Source organism: Tachypleus tridentatus, chromosome 13, assembly GCF_004210375.1.
Source record: "Tachypleus tridentatus isolate NWPU-2018 chromosome 13, ASM421037v1, whole genome shotgun sequence".
Lineage (NCBI taxonomy): Eukaryota > Metazoa > Arthropoda > Merostomata > Xiphosura > Limulidae > Tachypleus > Tachypleus tridentatus.
The window spans coordinates 3,942,405-3,954,978 of NC_134837.1; positions in this window are offsets into that span (position 1 = coordinate 3,942,405).

Here is a 12,574-nt window from a genome sequence, read left to right on the forward strand (position 1 = left end):
CAACTGTTAGTGACAGACATAATACTAAACAAATCAAACCTTCACTGTTGTTACTAACGGACAGATACTAAACAAATTAATCCCTCACCGTTGTTCCTAAATAACAGGTACAAAAGAAATTTAGCCTTCACTACTGCTACTACCGAAGAGATACTAAACAAATCAAATATTCACAATTGTTAGTAATTAACTAGTTCTAAACAAATAAACGTTCACTGTTTTTACTATTAAACAGACACCAAACCAATCAAACCATTACAACTGTTACTATTAAACAGATACTAAACAAAGAAAACATTCACGATTTTACTAATGGGCAGATACTAAATACATCAAACCTTCACTGTTGTTACTAATGGGCAGATACTAAATACATCAAACCTTCACTGTTGTTACTAATGGACAGATACTTAACAAATACAACTATCACCCTACTAACGGCGAGATACTAAACAAATACAACTCACACTATTGTTACTAATTAACATGTACTAAACAAATCAAGCCTTCACTATTGTTGCTAACCGAAAAATACTAAAGAAATCAAACGTTCACTGTTGTTACTCTAGGACAGATATTAAACAAATCAAAACTTCACTGTTGTTGTTAATTAACTAGAGCTATACAGACCAAACCTTCACTTTTCTTACTAACAGATAGATACCAAACAAATCAATTCTTCACTATTAATACTAACGAACATATAGTAAAGAAGTCAAACTTTCACTATTGTTACTGATAAAAGATAACAAACAAATCAAGCCTTCATTATTGTTAGTAACGGACAGATACTAAAGAAATAAAACCATCGCTATTATTTCTAATTAAGAGGTGCTAAACAGTTCAAGCCTTTACTATTGTTACTAACGGACAGATTCTTAACAAATACAACCATCACTACTCTTACTAACAGATAATAAATAAATCAAACATTCAGTATTGTTACTATTGAACAGACACTAAACAAATCAAACCTTCATTATTGCTAATAATTACCAGGTGCTAATATAATCAAGCTTTCACTATCTTTACTAACCGAGAAATAGTAAAGAAATCAAACATTCACTATTGTTACCCTTGGACAGATACTAAATAAATAAAACCTTCGCTGTTCTTGCCTTAGAACAGATACTAAACAAATATTGTTACTAATTGACAGATACTAAAGATATGAAACCTTCGCTATTGTTAGTAATTAACAGGTGCTAAACAAATCAAGCCTTCACTATCGTTAGTAACAGACGGACAGATACTAAATAAAACATACCTTCACTAGTGTTACTAATTACCAGGTGATGAACAAGTAAATCCTTCAATATTGTTACTACTGAACAGATATTAAACAAATCAGAAGTTAGTGATGTCGAGAAAACCCACTTGGAACGAAATATATATGTAAAAACAGCTCGTTTGGGTTGAGAAAATATTTTATGTAGAGGAGCGAACAACGTTTCGACCTTCTTCGGTCATCGTCAGGTTCATGTGAGGTTTTGTGAACGATGACCGAAGAAGGTCGAAACGTTGTTCGCTCCTCTACGTAAAATATTTCCTCAACCCAAACGAGCCGTTTTTACGTATACAAATCAGAATGTAACTATTGTTACTATTGAACTGATAAAAAATCAAAAATCCATTGTTGTTGCTATTGAAACGATACTAAACAAATATATCATTCACTATTTTTCCTAACGGACAGATTCTAAACAAATCGAACTTTCACTATTGTTACTGTTGAACAGATACTACAAAAATCTAACTTTTACTACTGTTACTAATTAACAGGAGATAAACAAATAAAGTTTTCTCTATTATTACTAACGAGCAGACATTACACAAAAACATTCAATACTGTTACTATTAACACATACTAAAGAAATATAGTCTTCACTGTTGTTCAGAACGAACATATACTAAACAAGTCAAACCTTCACTATTGTTAGTTATTAACTGGTGTTAAACAAATAAAACCTTCACTGTTCTTACCAGCGAACGGATTCCAAACAAGTCAAACAAACCTTAACTATTGTTGCTAACGGGCAGATACTAACCAAATCAAATCTTCAATATTGTTACTAATTAAAAGTTGCTAAAGAAATTAAACCTTCACTATATTTACTGAAGAGCAAACACTAAACAAATCAAATCTTTACTATTGTAACAATTAACGGATACTAAACAAATCAAACCTAAACTATTGTAAGTAATGAACAGATACTAAACAAATAAACTTTCTCAATTGTTGTTAACGAGCATATACTAAACAAATCAAACCTTCGCTATTTTTACTAATGGATAGATACTAAATGAGTTAAATCTTCACTGTTGTTACTAATTAAAATTTACTGATCTAATCAAGCCTTCACTGTCGTAGCTATCAAACCGAAACTAAACAAATTAAACTTTCACGACTGTTATTCATTAACAGGTACTAAGAAAAGCAACCCTTCACTATTGTTACTAACGGATAGATACTCAAAAATCAAATCTTCACTATTATTATTATTTAACAGGTACTAAATGAATTAATCCTTCACTGTTGTTGCTATTGAACAGATACTAAACAAATGAAGCATTCACTATTGTTACTATTAACGCATACTAAATATATTAAGCCTTCACTATTGTTACTAATTAACATGTGTTAAACAAAACAATCCTTTACTATTGTTACTAACTGAGAGATACTAAACAAATAAAACCTCTACTATTGTTACTAACGGACAGATACTAAAAAAATCAAACTTCACTATTGTTACTAAAGGACAGATACTAAACAAATAAAACCTCGTTAATGTTTCTAATTAACATGTACTAAACAAATCAAATTTTCACTATTGTTGCTAATTAACAGTTAGTCAACAATTAAGTCTTCATTATTGTTACTAACGGACAGATACTAATCAAGTCAAACCTTTACTATTGTTATTATTTAACACATAGGAAACAAATCAAACCTTCACTGTTGTTACTATTGAACAGAAACTGAACAAATAAAACTTTTATATTTGTAAGTAATGGACTTAATACTAAACAAAACGAGTCTTCACTATTCTTTAGTATTTGTTAATATTGTTACTATTGACATATATTAAGAAATTTTGCCTTCACTATTGTTGAGAACGAACATATACTAAACAACTCAAACCTTTACTATTGTTAGTAAATAACAGGGGATAAACAAATCATACTTTCACTATTCTTACTAACGGATAGATTCCAAACAATCAAACCTTCGCTATTAGTACTAATGGGCAGATACTAAACAAATCAAACGTTCACTATTATTACTAACTAACAAGTGCTGAACAAATCAAACATTCACTGTTGTTTGTAGTAAAGTACAGATACTAAACAAACCGAGCCTTCACTATTCTTACTAACGGATAGATAGAAAACAAATCAAATCTTCACTCTAGTTACTAATTAACATTTATTAAACCAATCAAGTTTTCACTGTTGTTGCTAAAGAACAGATACAAAACAAATCAAACCTTTACTATTGTTACTTATTAAAATGTGTTAAACAAAACAAGCTTTCACTATTGTTACTAACGGACAGATACTAAATAAATCAAACCATCACTAGTGTTACTAATTTTAGGGGTAAACAAATCAAGCATTTACTATTTTACCAAAGAGACAGATATTAAACAAATGAACCCTTCACTATTGTTATTAATTACTATGTGCTAAAAAAATCAAACTTTCACTGTTGTTATTAATTACGAGGTGCTAAACAAATCAAGACTACACTTTTCTTACTTACCGAGATATACTAAAGAAATGTAACTTTCATTTTTGTTACAAACAGACAGATACTAAAGAAATGAAATTTTCACTACTATTAATAACAGACAGATGCTAGACAAATGAAACCTTCACTTCTATTAATAACGGACAGATACAGTGGAGCGCCGTTAAGCCGCGGTATTTGGGGGGTCAACCTGCTAAACCGCGGCTTAAACCTTTGTGACTGAAAAACCGAAATCGCCAACAGCTCCGCCGAGAAGCCTCATCCGGGCCATTGCGTGAACATTATATCGGATTATCGAATTAAAAATAATACTTTAATTATTTATCACTTTTTTCACGGATTTACGGCGGATTAACTTCAATCTATTGAGAGGTGTGATTCGGTAACAATGGCAGCCTCCATAAAGCTGACATAGAGAGCGAATAAGGTAGATTAACGGTCGATTTCTATTGTAATATATTTTATTTATTTCCTAAATTAAAGCAAATCCTTTTTAAATATCTCCTTGAAGTTATAAAGCCAGGATTAAATTCATAAGCCGCGTTTTTACACTTTCTTAAATTAGCGGTGACCCGCGATAATCCTCGCTCACATCGCTCACAAGACTTGCTACAGCGGCTTAAGCGATTTCGCGGTTTACTGGTCCGAGGCTTAATGGCGCTCCACTGTACTAGACAAATGAAACCTTCACTTCTATTAATAACGGGCAAATACTAAAAAATTTAAACTTTCAATATTGTTGCTATTGAACAGATACTAAACAAATCAAAACTTCTCTATTATTACTAATGAGTAGGTGCCAAACAAATAAAGCGTTCACTATTGTTACTGTTAAAGAGATATTAAACAAATTGAACCTTTACTATTGTTACCAATTAACAGGTGCTAAAAAATCAAGCCTTCACTATTGTTACTATTGAACAGATACTAAAAAAATAAAACTTTCACAATTGTAAGTAACGGACTTAATACGAAACAGATCGAACCTTTACTATTCTTACTAACGGAGATATACTAAACAAATCAAACCTTCATTATTGTTACTAACGAACACATACTAAACAAATAAAATCTTCACTGTTGTTAGTTATTAACAGGCGATAATCAAATCAGACTTTCACTATTTTTACTAACAGATTCGAAACAAGTCAAACCATCACTATTGTTACTAACGGGCAGATACTAAACAAATCAAACGTTCATTATTGTTACTATTGGACATGCACTAATTAAATCAAACTTTGATTACTGTTACTAATTGACAGTTGCTGAAGAAATCAAACATTCACTATTGTTTGTAAAGTACAGATACTAAACAAATCAATCCTTCACTATTGTTTCTAACAGATAGAGACTAAAGAAATCAAATGTTCACTGTTGTTACTAATTAACATTTACTAAACCAATAAAGCCTTCGCTGTTGTTGCTAATGAACAGATACTAAACAATCAAACTTTCGTTATTGTTAACATTGAATCTATGCTAAACAAGTTAATCTTTTGCTCTTGTTGCTATTGAACATATACTAAACAAATAAAGCATTCACTGTTGTTACTGTTAACAGATACTATACAAATTAAGCTTTCACTGTTGTTACTAATTAACATGCATTAAACAAAACAAGCCTTCACTATTGTTACTAACGGTCAGATACTAAATAAATCAAACCTCCACTACTTTTGCTAATGAACAAATACTAAATATGTCAAACATTCACTATTGTAACTAAAGAATATATACTAAACAAATCAAACCTTCGCTACTCTTAGAAACGGACATAATACTAAACAAATCACTCCTTCTTTGTTTTTGCTAACGGGCAGATACTAAACAAATCAAAAGTTCACTATTGTTTCTATTGAATATAAACTAAACAAATCAAAACTTCGCTATTGTTGCTAATTGACAGGTGTTAAACATATCAAACCTTCACTGTTCTTAGTAACTGACAAATACTAAAGAAATCAAACATTCACTATCTTACTCATTTATTAGTTCTGAACAAATCAAGCATTCACTAATGCAACTATAGGACAGATACTAAACAAATCAAACCTTCCCTATTGTTACTAATTAACAGGTGGTAAACATATGAAATTCATTATTGTTACTAAGGCACAGATATTAAAGAAAACAAACGTTCATTATCGTTACTCATGAACATATACTAAACAAATGAAACCTCTCTACTGTTAATATTAAATAGATACTGAAGATATCATACCCTTACTGTTGTTACTAACGGACAAATGTAAAACAAATCAAACTATCAGTATTGTTGCTAATTGTAATTGTTTATTTTTTCTCATTTCATGAACACTATGATGTCTATGTTTATTTTGAAGTATGTTTTCATGAATTACAGATTACAAGATTGTATTATTACATTTGTTCTAAATAGAGAATTAGTTCTTTCGTTGTATTTATATGGCTAACCCTTCTATTAGTATTTTTTCCTAAGAGATGTATAAGTTATTACACCTTTTAACAGTATCAGTGACTAAAAGGTGTATTTAGAATTATACTTTTAGTAGTAGCATTTAATAATTTTTTATACTTTATTAAAGCTTTCATGTCCTTTATAAACATGTTTATCTTAAAGGAGGTCTATATTTATTATTGTTAACGGCCTTTCATTACCAATGTGTTAATTTGTTTATCTTAAAAATAAACATTCAACAATTAAATTTAGTACCAAATTGTCATACAATAATATTATTGAATAATAATCCCCGTATTAATACTGGAATAGCTGTCTGATAAAATAATGTAAAGAGAGCTATATTGCAATTTAAAATTTCATGAAGTTGAAAGAAGCAGTTATGCTCTGAATCGAACATTAATTGTTGTAATAAAATCATAGCTGTAATCATATATAATATCCCTCTGGTGTCACATAATATTAACTACTCTCCACTAATATTGTTTAACGTAATATCAATAGCGAATCAAATTTAATTATTGTAAACGGTTGTATGTTTATCCAGACATCTCCTGTTGACATATGAAGTCAGTTGAATATCCTTTCTGAGCTCCTCTTACGTAATTTATCGTTAGTTGTCTACCTCCGTCTGTGTGTGTGACAGTTATCTATTAGTTCAGGTTTTGGTAATGATACTGATGAATCTACTAGTGAAATGTTAGTTGAATACCGAATCTGACTCCTGTAAGGTCGCGTAATGGAAGTATTACATTACTAACACTAATATATCTCCCAATCCAACTAAGTTGTATACGTCAGTGTTTGTTGTAACAAAGCCGTTGAATGTATATAGACATAAATATGTCGTTTAGATTATCAAACGATCCCGTGTTTAATATTTTATAACGTCTAATTGTTAGAAAGCAATGAAAGATCAAATAACAAATTACCTTTTACGTGAAAACAGAGAAACGTTAAAAATAAAAACACTTGAGCGTGGCCCTGAGCTGACCAAGAACAAAACATCAACAGATATAATTCTGTCTATAGTTTTCTACGATGAAATTAATTTTTCTATTGTTTACTATGTTGAGTTTAAGTTTTCTATTGTTTACTACGATGAGTTTAATTTTTCTATTGTTTACTACGCTGAGTTTAATTTTTCTATTGTTTACTACGATGAGTTTAATTTTTCTATTGTTTACTACGATGAGTTTAATTTTTCTATTGTTTACTATGTTGAGTTTAAGTTTTCTATTGTTTACTACGATGAGTTTAATTTTTCTATTGTTTACTACGCTGAGTTTAATTTTTCTATTGTTTACTACGATGAGTTTAATTTTTCTATTGTTTACTACGATGAGTTTAATTTTTCTATTGTTTACTATGTTGAGTTTAAGTTTTCTATTGTTTACTGTGTTGTGTTTAGTTTTTCTATAGTTTACAACGTGATTTTAATTTTTCTATTGCTTATCACTTTGATTTAAATTTTTCTGTTGTTTACTACGATGAGTTTAATTTTTCTAATGTTGAATACATTGAGTTTAATTTTCCTATTGTTTACTACGTTGAGTTTAATTTTCTATTGTTTACTATGCTGAGTTTATTTTTCTATTGTTTACTACGTTGTGTTTAATTTTCTATTGTTTACTACGTTGCGTTTAATTTTTTATTGTTTACTACGTTGTGTTTAATTTTTGTTTTGTTTACTATGTTGTGTTTAATTTTTTTATTGTTTACTACGTTGTGTTTACTTTTCGTATTGTTTACTACGTTGTATTTACTTTTTCTGTTGCTTATTACATTGTAATGTAAGGAATTTTATTTTTGAACGAGACCACTGAACCATTTAAATTATACATCTTTTCAGTTGGTTTCTTTTTCTTTATTTAACTCTAACTGTTTATACGATTTATAGATTTTGCGAAATAACTTCTTTAAATTCCTTTTCGGTAAAGAGTTAATTGGATTGTTTTCTAGAGCCCCCTTTTGGAATCTTTGAGACTTCTTAAGATTTTAGTACTTACAATTAAAAAGGTAAACAAATGTTGTTAACTGATAGCTAACAGAGTAACACGGTTTGAAATTTAACGAAGCGCAACACGAAACATTCCCACAAGATATCAAATTAATAATAGAATAAAATAATTTCTTATAATTTTGAAATTTTAAGAATAATTCTGCTTCTTAAAAATTCAACCTCAAAATATGTACACGAAAATTAACAGTGAGTTGGAAGATTCAATTACAACTTTCCATATTTGTTTGAAGTTTTATGCAGCTGAAAGTATAATAATTCGATAGAAGTAACCTCAAATGATATTTATGAAGAATCATATATTTAATTGACATGATTAGAGAGTATAAATAGTTATCATATTGGAATTACTTTTTATATTTGATTTTCTACTATATTATATTGCGTCAGTGAAAAGATCCAATGAAAAAATATATCTTTATTTTTAGTATGTAATCTCTTAGCCTCAACAGTTTCATTGAAAACACGTTAAATGTTCACTTGAAGTTCTCAATATATTAGTGGGTAAATAAACTGTCAGATGATTGTTTCATTTGATGTTGATATGTCAAAGATTGGCTCGGGATGGCCAGGTGGTCCAAGTGCCCAACTCGTAATCTGAGGGTCGAGGGTTTATTTCCTGTCACATCAAACATGCTCGCCCTTTCAGCTCTGGGGCAATATAATATGACGGTCAATCCCACTGTTCGTTGGTGAAAACAGTAGCCCAAGAGTGGACGATGGGTAGTGATGACTCGCTGATTTCACTCTCGTCTTCCACTGCTACATTAGGGACAGCTAGCACAGATAATCCTTGTGTACCTTACGCGAAATTTAAAATCAAACAATGTCAAAACTTAATTGCGCTTAAGATTACAAGTGGCAGAATATGTTTGATACATCAGTAACCTGATGTATGAACTAGGAACTATTATTGTAAATAACGTAGACATTTATGTGCTTTTAGTGTTTGTTTTGCATTATTTTAAAATCAGAATTTATTTCGAACACTTTGACAAGTCTAATCATGGCAATTGACATACTTGTTGTCTTTAATAATTTTGTGTTCTTCATTCTTTTTTAGCTTATTTTATGAAATCAGATCAGTGCATTATTTCCAAAGCCCATTTACGTGTACATATAAAACACTTTCAATTCAACGAAACTCGTTATTAGCAGTTTACTTTTAAAGTAACTACATAACCTCTTATAAAACATGTCATTACCTTGTAATTAGTCGAAGAAATTGAAAGTATACAAAGAAGTTTAGACATTGAACACCGGCGTTTAATCACAAGTGTTATTGATTTCTGTATTGAACTGGAGCTCGTGACTGACGTCGTAACATTCATTGATTGCACATGATAGAACAAGAAGTTCGTAGTTACTGAGACAAAAAAATCATCAACTGTGTCACTGATTTATTGATGAACCCAGAGAAAATGTATTACCTAAAAGGTGACGAAAAACAGCTACTTATACTCATCCACCATATAAATAATAATAATAATAATAATTACTGATTTATTGATGAAGCCAGAGAAAATGTATTACCTAAAAGGTGACGAAAACAGCTACTTATACTCATCCACCATACAAATAATAATAATAATAATTACTGATTTATTGATGAAGCCAGAGAAAGTGTATTACCTAAAAGGTGACGAAAAACAGCTACTTATACTCATCCACCATACAAATAATAATAATAATAATTACTGATTTATTGATGAAGCCAGAGAAAATGTATTACCTAAAAGGTGACGAAAAACAGCTACTTATACTCATCCACCATACAAATAATAATAATAATAATTACTGATTTATTGATGAAGCCAGAGAAAATGTATTACCTAAAAGGTGACGAAAACAGCTACTTATACTCATCCACCATACAAATAATAATAATAATAATTACTGATTTATTGTCATGTGTTTATACTCATCCACCATACAAATAATAATAATAATAATTACTGATTTATTGATGAAGCCAGTTCTTGACAATCTCATCCACCATACCAAAACACAGTCTGAAGAATAGCGTGCAGGAAGGCTATGAAAAAGTAGTTAGGACATCAGATCTGCATGAACATTCTATGTTATTATTATACAGTCGGTGATCCTACATCCATGTTATCAGAATAATGGTAGTGACAGAGTACTGGGTGACTAAACAGGAGGAGTCACCTATCTCAGACATGTTGGTATAAAAATGGTAGTGACAGGGTACAACTAGATTAAACAGAAGGAGTTACCTAGGTCTGACATTCAACCAAAACAATAGTAGGGACAGTGCACAACTAGATTAAACAGAAGGAGTTACCTAGGTCTGACATTCAACCAAAACAGTGGTAGGGACAGTGCACAACTAGATTAAACAGAAGGAGTCACCTAGGTTTGATATGTTACCATAAGAATGGTAGTGACAGGGTACAACTAGACTAAACAGAAAGAGTCACCTAGGCTGATATATTACCATAAGAATGGTAGTGACAGGATACAACTAGACTAAACAGAAGGAGTTACCTAGGTCTGATATGTTACCATAAGAATGGTAGTGACAGAGTACAACTAAACTAAACAGAAGGAGTCACCTAGGTTTGATATGTTACCATAAGAATGGTAGTGACAGGGTACAACTAGACTAAACAGAAAGAGTCACCTAGGCCTGATATATTACCATGAGAATGGTAGTGACAGGATACAACTAGACTAAACAGAAGGAGTTACCTAGGTCTGATATGTTACCTTAAGAATGGTAGTGACAGAGTACAACTAAACTAAACAGAAGGAGTCACCTAGGTTTGATATGTTACCATAAGAATGGTAGTGACAGGGTACAACTGACTAAACAGAAGGAGTCACTTAGGTTTGATATGTTACCATAAGAATGGTAGTGACAGGATACAACTAGACTAAACAGAAGGAGTTACCTAGGTTTGATATGTTACCATAAGAATGGTAGTGACAGGGTACAACTGGACTAAACAGAAGGAGTCACCTAGGTTTGATATGTTACCATAAGAATGGTAGTGACAGGGTACAACTAGACTAAACAGAAAGAGTCACCTAGGCCTGATATATTACCATGAGAATGGTAGTGACAGGATACAACTAGACTAAACAGAAGGAGTTACCTAGGTCTGATATGTTACCATAAGAATGGTAGTGACAGAGTACAACTAAACTAAACAGAAGGAGTCACCTAGGTTTGATATGTTACCATAAGAATGGTAGTGACAGGGTACAACTGGACTAAACAGAAGGAGTCACTTAGGTTTGATATGTTACCATAAGAATGGTAGTGACAGGATACAACTAGACTAAACAGAAGGAGTTACCTAGGTTTGATATGTTACCATAAGAATGGTAGTGACAGGGTACAACTGGACTAAACAGAAGGAGTCACTTAGGTTTGATATGTTACCATGAGAATGGTAGTGACAGGGTACAACTAGACTAAACATAAAGGGTCTCCTGGGTCTAATATGTAAGAAGAAGAAATGTAGTGACTGTGTAGAACTAGAATAAACAGTTGGAGTCACGTAGATCTGACATGTTACCAGAAGAAATGTAGTGACAATGTACAAGTAGATTAAACAGAGGAGTCACCTAGGTCCTACATGTTATGACAGGAATGGTATTGATAATGTAGAACTAAACTAAACAGGCGGAGTCATCTAGTTCCTTCATGTTACCAGAGGAATCGTAGTGACAGTGTGCAATTTGACTAAACATGAGGAGTTACACAGATCTGATATATTACCAGAACAATGGTAGTGATAGTGTACCACTAGAATCAACAGGAGAAGTCACCTATCTCTGACATGTTACTATAAAAATAGTAGTATCAAGGTACAAGTAGACTAAAGAAAAGGAGTCACTTAGATATGATATATTACCATAAAAATGGTATTGGCAGGGTACAATTTATTTAAGAGTCAATAGTGTTTGTCATCGTTTAGTATATTTACAGGCATTAGTGCCTCTTATCATTTAACTTATTTACAGAGTCATTAGTGTCTGTTATTATTTAGCTTATTTACAGAGCTAGTAGTGTCTATTATCATTAAGTTTGTTTCATAGAGTCAGCAGTGTGTGTTATCATTTAGTTTATTTGAGAGAGTCAGTAGTGTCTGTTTTCATTCAGTTTATTTCCTGTGTCAGTGGTGCATGCTGTCATTTAGTATATTTCACAGAGTCAGTGGTGTATGTTAGTATTTACTTTATTTACAGAGACATTAGTGTCATATTATATAAGTCATGTAGTCAGTAGTGTATGTTATCGTTTAGTTAATTACAGAGTCAGTACTGTCTATTATCATTTAGTTTATTTTACAGAGTCGGTAGTGAGTGTTATCATTTAGTTTGCTTACAA